Genomic DNA, 9,123 nt, shown 5'->3' with positions numbered 1-9,123 from the left:
AGTTGGAGTTAAATCTCCTGCCTTCCTTCCCCCCACCCCCCCCCCACCCCCCAACTGCTGTTTTTGTTTTTAAAAAGGAAGGATAGAGATTCAGTTCAAATGCAGTGGCTGCCGATGAATGGGCTGGAGATGGGGACCTACTAAGAAAAGTGGCGGGTGGCGAGGGGTCCTCGCCGCGTAAGGGTCGTGCAGTAACTGTACCCGAGGAGGAGGGGTTAGTGGGGCCGAGCAGGCGGCAGGCGCCCCGCGCAGCTTCAGCCCACAGGCTGCGGGGATTGGCGCTTACAAAGCGAGCAGTCTTGGAGAGTTCGGTTGTGGGACGCCTCTGGGTGCAGAGCACTGTGGCCACATTCCTGGGAAGCTGGAAAACGCTGGCGATGTCCATGTTCCCTGTTGAAAACAAGTCTGGGAGCACCTTAGAATATAAAGTTCAAAGTCTCGCCTGCTTCTACGAGGCTTCTACGTTTCTGACCTAACGTTTATGTTTTGTAACGCATCTCACAACCATCTCAGCAGGGGAACAGAGAAAACGTTGGAAATGCCTGAGTACTTTAACTGTGTTCTTGTGCCCTCTTTTACCCCTTCTGGATGAAGAGGATTTTAGGCAAATAGGAAGGTGGCTTTCCCTTACCGTTACTTTTATTAAAGAACAGAAGTTTACTATGAACTTATAAATGCAAGTGTTTGACACAAACATTTGCCTTCTGTTGTGTATCATATCAGAATTGTCTGACATGGATTTTGGAAAGCTTGTTTTATACTCAATAAAATTTTCAGGGGAAAATTTAATGTCTTTCTCATCTTAAAAAGTGTGTTAAACAGTCCTAGGTATTTGACTGTCTAGTAAGGGTCACCTCATGAAATCTAATTAACAGAAGAATTCAACACTTCCACAAAGGGCTTCATTTGGACCCCAGGATCTCTGATGTACCCACTTTTGTAAATGCATCGGGACCCACTGCGCTCAGAGAGTTCCCTCCTGTAGCATTATGATCCATCTGCCACCACAAGACAAAGTGAGAAACTAATTTCCTATCACCCTCCCTGCCGCCCAGCTCTTCTCACCCTGAAACATAAGCATACTTTCCAGTGGCTGTTGATTAGGTGTGCTGTGGAGATCCATAGCCTTTAAAATTGCTGACTTTCCTGCCTGATTGCACACATCAAATTACATGTAGGGGATTGTTGTCATTTGCTTTCTTCCCTTCTCAAACAAATCCCAGAAGACGGAAAAGACGGAGGGTCTTGCCTAACCTTTCCTTAGTTCACAATATCATGTAACTTGTCACTATCAAAGAAAACAATGTCTCTGCCATTTGGATACCCATGCATGGAACTGCTTATGCTTTGTTGGATTTTGGCATTTGGAGTATATGGTTAGCAAAACCACACTTCACAGGATTACTTACAATTCCGGTGGTTGGGCAAATGTATTTATAATTCATATATGTTAAATATTTGTCTAACCACAAAAGATGACCATGGGGTTGAAAATGCAACCCTGCCACAATGATGTAGGGCTAATAAGAATACTGGCCAGGCACAAAGTCATACAGGCTTGGTCATGGATGCTGGGGAGCCAATGAGCAGAGGGACTCTTCTATTGCCACTTCAGGCTTAGAGCAGATGCATCCAATTCATTCATCATCTTGTTTTCTACAGGTCCTGACTTCATCAACCTAGAGCTTGCCTCAGCATAAGGAAACAATGAATGAATTGTTTTAAATATCCATAAAATTAAGCCCTGGCTCCCTTTTAAAAACCTGGTGTAAGTATATGTGCTTTTAAAACACATGGGGAAAATGTAATGGCACTTTTGGAAAGAAAGATTTTATAAGATTGTTTGGGTTTTTTAAATGATTTTTTTTAAGTATTGAGATTTCCAATCTGACTGCTATTAGTCTTATTTTGCAGTCATTGTGGTGCATGGCTTTTTCATTCATGCTCAGTTAAGGCATCCTATTTTACTGTTGTTATATAATCCCTTTTGCTTATACAGACCCAATTCACATTGGCCTTTCTGATTGACTGCCATTTTATGCCAGGCTTGATTAAGGAAGATCTGGGTTTCATTTACCAATTTAAAAAATGACTGGTTTTGTTACGTTGATCCCCAGAATCTTTCTTACAATTCATTAGCCTGCTTCAGAAGCAATATAACTGAAAGTCTAGAAAGAAATAGTTTTGAATACAAGCCTTGCATGCTGCAGTCCATGGGGTCACAAAGAATGAGACACAACTGAGCGACTGAACAACAACTTTAAAAATCAGGTCTCTGAAACTTTGCTCATTTATTAGGGCATTTAATGTTGAAAAGTAGTGTCTGTATTTGTTTTAGGTTTTGTTTTTTCCCTCAGAGTTGAAGTTAATCAAAGTCTTAGGATACCTTTTATTAAAGGGCAGAACAGTGTGTTCACTATCATGTTATAATTATCCTAGAAATTCATGATAAAAAATATATCTATTCCATCTGGTAATGGCACAAGAATATTCTAATGAAAGTTCTAGAGACCTTGGTCTGATGTCAAGCTATCCTCTTATCAGGGATCCTTGAAAATGCATCAGTGGTCTTTCTATTCCCTTGAGACACTGTTCTACAAACATACATCTTATTACCAAGGAATATATTCTGTTAAACCTAGATTTCCCTTTTCTTAACTTCATCCCTTGAAATTTTTCTTATCTCCAGCCAAGATTCCTCTTTCCCCTTGGTGTCTAGACCCTCAAGCTATCTGTAGATTTCTATCATGACCCTTGGGTCTGACTTTGTGGTTTGGCTACACTATAAAGTTCATATTTTGCTTTAAAACCATCATTGTAGATGATCTCCTCTGGACACCCTCCAGTTGCTTATTTCTTTTCCGTCCTGAGATCCAATATTCCAGGTTAGGGCATCCTATTTTACCCTTGTTTGTTATATAATCCCACTGCTTATATAGTCCCAAATCACATTGAACTTCCTGATTTACTGCCATATAATATTTCAGACTTCTATCTGATTGGCTTCCAATAAGTTTTAAGCAGCATCACTGATTTTTGTTTCATCCTGCCTGTGCCTCTCAAACTGACTGTGATTCCTCTGATATCATTTCTACATTCTTAGTGGTACCTAGGGTAAACAGTATACAGTATCTGACTATCCCATAGAAGTCAAAGGTTCTAACTCCAAGCTCCTGAAATATGAAAAGGAGGACATGATTTTAATCTGTATGACATGGAATATATGAGAACAGGTGAAGAACTTTTACAGACCTTAAGAATTCTAATTAAATAGTCATACTACCCCATGCCTAAAATTCTTCTTGATTTTAAGCTAGAATTTTTTTCTTTTTTTTCAGCTGAAGCAAGAGTGGTTTCTTAAAATTCATATTCTAGAATTTCCCTGAATGAATATAATATCCAAGAACTTAAACTACAAATGATGGATGTCAGTGGAAATAAATCTCGATTTGCAGGATAATCTTATATGGGTAATATCAGCAAAAACTCACTTTGTTAAATACCAACCCAGCACTGAGGAACAATGATCATTTTCAAAAGATGGAAATGGTGTCATAGTTATTCTCTAGATAGTGAATATAATGATTTACAGGATAAAACAGTATTTGAGAGATTGAGTCCTAACTGGTACTGTGAGGTGAAAAGACTAAGATATAAGTTTGACTCTCTACCTTAAAGGACAATTTAATATTATAATACCAAAAGAGATATCCAGAAAAAATATTCATGCAAACACTAAAGGGAAAAAGCACAAAGCACCAAACATGTCCATATTATCTGGTAACTTAAATTTAGTGTTATATTCAAGATTATCTACTCATCTTGCTCCTAACCCTTTAATCAATTGTTATTATAACAATATAAGAACAAATAATAGTTGTTGGAAATTCCTATGTGGCAGGCACTTGGGTGAAATTATGCATGTACTATCCAGATCAATAGATACACACACCCACAGCTGTAATAGTTAACCCCCAGTTCTACAGATGAAGGAAACAAGATCTAAAAGCTTCTAACTCCCTAGTTAAGTGGCAGAGCTAGTACTCAGATCCATGTGATCTAACATCAACTACTAACTCTTGTAGGACTAGAATTGCAGATTAAGAAGCTGTTCAATTTGGAAGTGCTTTGGGACCATTTCTGGATGCATTTCAATTTGTTGATTTGTTATCTAGCTGTGTGACCTTGAGCACATCACTTTACAACTTTCATCCTCACTTCCCAGTCTACAAAATCATGTTCACTTCAAAAGGCTGAGTAAGAGTAAAGGACCTAATGTATGCAGCATGCCTAGCATAGAGCATCCTGGAGAGAACAAGCAGAGTGATGGGAGTGTACTATCATCTATACAAAATCAATATTTTTGAATTACTTGATGAATCAAGCTATACTGAAGGACCATCCCTCATGTGAGTTCACCTGGTCTTACACTCAAAGGATCTACTCAAACCTTTCTAATTTGCTAATGAAACCTTTGTTTAAAACTCTTAGAAAAAGACTCAGTCAACCCAGTGAAGAGTCTAGCTGGGATTTTCACCTCCCTCTCCAAGTTTTAGAGGTGTTGTCAATATCAACTAAATAATACCAATATGGTCTTTCAAGGCAGGGCACTTTTTAAGTTAAGTGAAAGACAATTTGGGTTTCTATATATTCAGAGCAGAGTGTAGAAAATTCTTTGCCCTCTATTACATTTATATACCAACAGATCAGTTTTTTGACTCAGTCTTTTGGGGTCAGTTTCACATTGCCCAGAACTGGAACCATGAACTCTCTCTTTAAAACAGGCACCCAGTTGCCTTTAAAACACCTTTAAAGTTTAAACCTTAAAGAGTTTTTAAAACTCTTTAAAGTCTTAAACTCTTTAAAACACCTATAAAACTCCTTAAAAGGCACCCAGTTGCCTTTAAAACAGGCACCCAGTTTTCATACTCGTCTAGTTAACATCAAGATCTATGACAATTTCTTCAGACAGTATATGCTGCTTCTACTGCTGCTAAGTCGCTTCAGTCGTGTCCGACTCTGTGCGACCCCATAGACAGCAGCCCACCAGGCTCTGCCATCCCTGGGATTCTCCAGGCAAGAACACTGGAGTGGGTTGCCATTTCCTTCTCCATTGCATGAAAGTGAAAAGTGGAAGTGAAGTCGTTCAGTCATGTCTGACTCTTAGCGACCCCATGGACTGCAGCCCACCAGGCTCCTCCATCCATGGGATTTTCCAGGCAAGAGTACTGGAGTGGGTTGCCATTGCCTTCTCCGCTTGGTGGCTCAGATGATAGAGAATCTGCCTGCAATGCAGGAGACCCAGGTTCGATCCCTGGGTGGGGAAGATCTCTTGAAGAAAGGAATGGCTATCCATTCTGGTATTCTTGCCGGAAAAATCTCATGAACAGAGGAGCCTGGTGGGCTATAGTCCATGGGGTTGTAAAGAGTTGGACGTGACTGAGCAACCAGCAGTTTCACTTCTATGTTTTTTAGTGTTTCATCTTTATCCTCTCAACTTTAAAAAGCAAGTTTGCATAAACACAATGTTCTACCCTGTTACTTGTTTATTTTTCCAACTGGTGTGAATACAGTATTTCTAAATACCAACTCTTCTGTTTTCAGGATACCCCCTAGTGAGGCAGGTAAAAAGCAAGGTTATATAAAAATCTTAAGTTGCAGTTTAGATGTGCTTAGCAGAGTTCTAGGGACCAAAGCATAAAACAAACAATTGTTGTTTACCTGCAACTAGCATTTGAAAGAATTTTCCAACACCAAATCTGAAACGGATGACCATCATCAGTTTCGTTTTTGGCTTTGAAATGATTCAAGACACTTTTAATAATAACATTAATATTATAAAGTTAACTGACAACTAAACTTAATTTGGGTTTATAAACATTTTTGAACATGCATTTTTGTGCCAGTGGCATTCCTTCTTTGTTTAACTTTCTTCTGTCTTTGTGGGTGAAGGTGCACTTGGAGTCTTAAGGTAAGTTAATTTTTTCTGAACATGGTACATGGTTCAGCTGTGGTTAAAGGAGTTTTTAAAACCTTTCCATAGCATATGTTTTAGAACTACTTTTGAAGATGGAGAATTATATAATAATGTAAATAATTTTTAATATTTTTTAATTAAAATGTTCACAGTACAAACATTTGTCAGTATTTCTGATTTTGAAAGTAACTAAATAATATGGATTTTTTTCCTCTGAAAATTTTATTTTTTCCCAGGATTTCCACTTCTCTATTTTGGATGGAAATGGGAGAACCTATTTGTCCAATATGTTTTTCTACTGACAAGATGGGATGGAGCATAGAAAAGAAAGGAGAAAAGAAAAATAATTGGTATTGTGCCTCAGGGATATAGTTTTTCTTACCTAGTTTATTGAGGAATAATCTACATACAATAAACTGTACCAATGAGCTTTGATAGCTATGTGTACCTATGAAACCACCACCATAATTAAAATATAGAACATGCCTATCACCTCCTGGACCACATTCTGTCAGATCTCTCCACCATGACCCACCCATCTTGGGTTGCCCCACGGGCATGGCTTAGTTTCATTGAGTTAGACAAGGCTGTGGTCCTAGTGTGATTAGACTGACTTGTTTTCTGTGAGTATGGTTTCAGTGTGTTTGCCCTCTGATGCCCTCTTGCAACACCTACTGTCTCATTCTGACAGAATGTGGTCCACTGGAGAAGGGAATGGCAAACCACTTCAGTATTCTTGCCTTGAGAACCCCATGAACAGTATGAAAAGGCAAAATGATAGGATACTGAAAGAGAAACTCCCCAGGTCAGTAGGTGCCCAATACCCAGCTGTGGATGTGACTGGTGATAGAAGCAAGGTCCGATGCTGTAAAGAGCAATATTGCATAGGAACCAGGAATGTCAGGTACATGAATCAAGGCAAATTGGAAGTGGTCAAACATGAGATGGCAAGAGTGAGCGTCAACATTCTAGGAATCAGCAAACTGAAATGGACTGGAATGGGTGAATTTAACTCAGATGACCATTATATCTACTACTGTGGGCAGGAATCCCTCAGAAGAAATGGAGTAGCCATCATGGTCAACAAAAGAGTCCGAAATGCAGTACTTGGATGCAATCTCAAAAACGACAGAATGATCTCTGTTCGTTTCCAAGGCAAACCATACAATATCACAGTAATCCAAGTCTATGCCCCAACCAGTAACACTGAAGAAGCTGAAGTTGAACGGTTCTATGAAGACCTACAAGACCTTTTAGAACTAACACCCAAAAAAGATGTCCTTCTCATTACAGGGGACTGGAATGCAAAAGTAGGAAGTCAAGAAACACCTGGAGTAACAGGCAAATTTGGCCTTGGAATACAGAATGAAGCAGGGCAAAGACTAATAGAGTTTTGCCAAGAAAATGCACTGGTCATAACAAACACCCTCTTCCAACAACACAAGAGAAGACTCTATACATGGACATCGCCAGATGGTCAACACCAAAATCAGATTGATTATATTCTTTGCAGCCAAAGATGGAGAAGCTCTATACAGTCAGCAAAAACAAGACCAGGAGCTGACTGAGGCTCAGATCATGAGCTCCTTATTGCCAAATTCAGACTTAAATTGAATAAAGTAGGGAAAACCACTAGACCATTCAGGTATGACCTAAATCAAATCCCTTATGATTATACAGTAGAAGTGAGAAATAGATGTAAGGGCCTAGATCTGATAGATAGAGTGCCTGATGAACTATGGAATGAGGTTCGTGACACTGTACAGGAGACAGGGATCAAGACCATCCCCATGGAAAAGAAATGCAAAAAAGCAAAATGGCTGTCTGGGGAGGCCTTACAAATAGCTGTGAAAAGAAGAGAAGCGAAAAACAAAGGAGAAAAGGAAAGATATAAACATCTGAATGAAGAGTTCCAAAGACTAGCAAGAAGAGATAAGAAAGCCTTCTTCAGCAACCAATGCAAAGAAATAGAGGAAAACAACAGAATGGGAAAGGCTAGAGATCTCTTCAAGAAAATCAGAGATACCAAAGGAACATTTCATGCAAAGATGGGCTCGATAAAGGACAGAAATGGTATGGACCTAACAGAAGCAGAAGATATTAAGAAGAGATGGCAAGAATACACAGAACTGTACAAAAAAGATCTTCATGACCAAGATAATCACGATGGTGTGATCACTCACCTAGAGCCAGACATCCTGGAGTGTGAAGTCAAGTGTGCCTTAGAAAGCATCACTATGAACAAAGTTAGTGGAGGTGATAGAATTCCAGTTGAGCGATTCCAAATCCTGAAAGATGATGCTGTGAAAGTGCTGCACTCAGTTTGCCAGCAAATTTGGAAAACTCAGCAGTGGCCACAGGACTGGAAAGGTCAGTTTTCATTGCAATCCCAAAGAAAGGCAATGCCAAAGAATGCTCAAACTACCATACAATTGCACTCATCTCACACGCTAGTAAAGTAATGCTCAAAATTCTCCAAGCCAGGCTTCAGCAATATGTGAACCGTGAACTTCCTGATGTTCAAGCTGGTTTTAGAAAAGGCAGAGGAACCAGAGATCAAATTGCCAACATCTGCTGGATCATGGAAAAAGCAAGAGAGTTCCAGAAAAACATCTATTTCTGCTTTATTGACTATGCCAAAGCCTTTGACTGTGTGGATCACAATAAACTGTGGAAAATTCTGAAAGAGATGGGAATACCAGACCACCTGATCTGCCTCTTGAGAAATTTGTATGCAGGTCAGGAAGCAACAGTTAGAACTGGACATGGAACAACAGACTGGTTCCAAATAGGAAAAGGAGTTCGTCAAGGCTGTATATTGTCACCCTGTTTATTTAACTTATATGCAGAGTACATCATGAGAAACACTGGGCTGGAAGAAACACAAGCTGGAATCAAGATTTCTGGGAGAAATATCAATAACCTCAGATATGCAGATGACACCACCCTTATGGCAGAAAGTGAAGAGGAACTCAAAAGCCTCTTGATGAAAGTGAAAGTGGAGAGTGAAAAAGTTGGCTTAAAGCTCAACATTCAGAAAACGAAGATCATGGCATCTGGTCCCACCACTTCTTGGGAAATAGATGGGGAAACAGTGGAAACAGTGTCAGACTTTATTTTTCTGGGCTCCAAAATCACTGCAGATG

This window comes from Bos taurus, chromosome X (genome assembly GCF_002263795.3).
Source record: "Bos taurus isolate L1 Dominette 01449 registration number 42190680 breed Hereford chromosome X, ARS-UCD2.0, whole genome shotgun sequence".
In the NCBI taxonomy this organism is placed as follows: domain Eukaryota; kingdom Metazoa; phylum Chordata; class Mammalia; order Artiodactyla; family Bovidae; genus Bos; species Bos taurus.
This window is presented reverse-complemented; position numbering follows the sequence as displayed.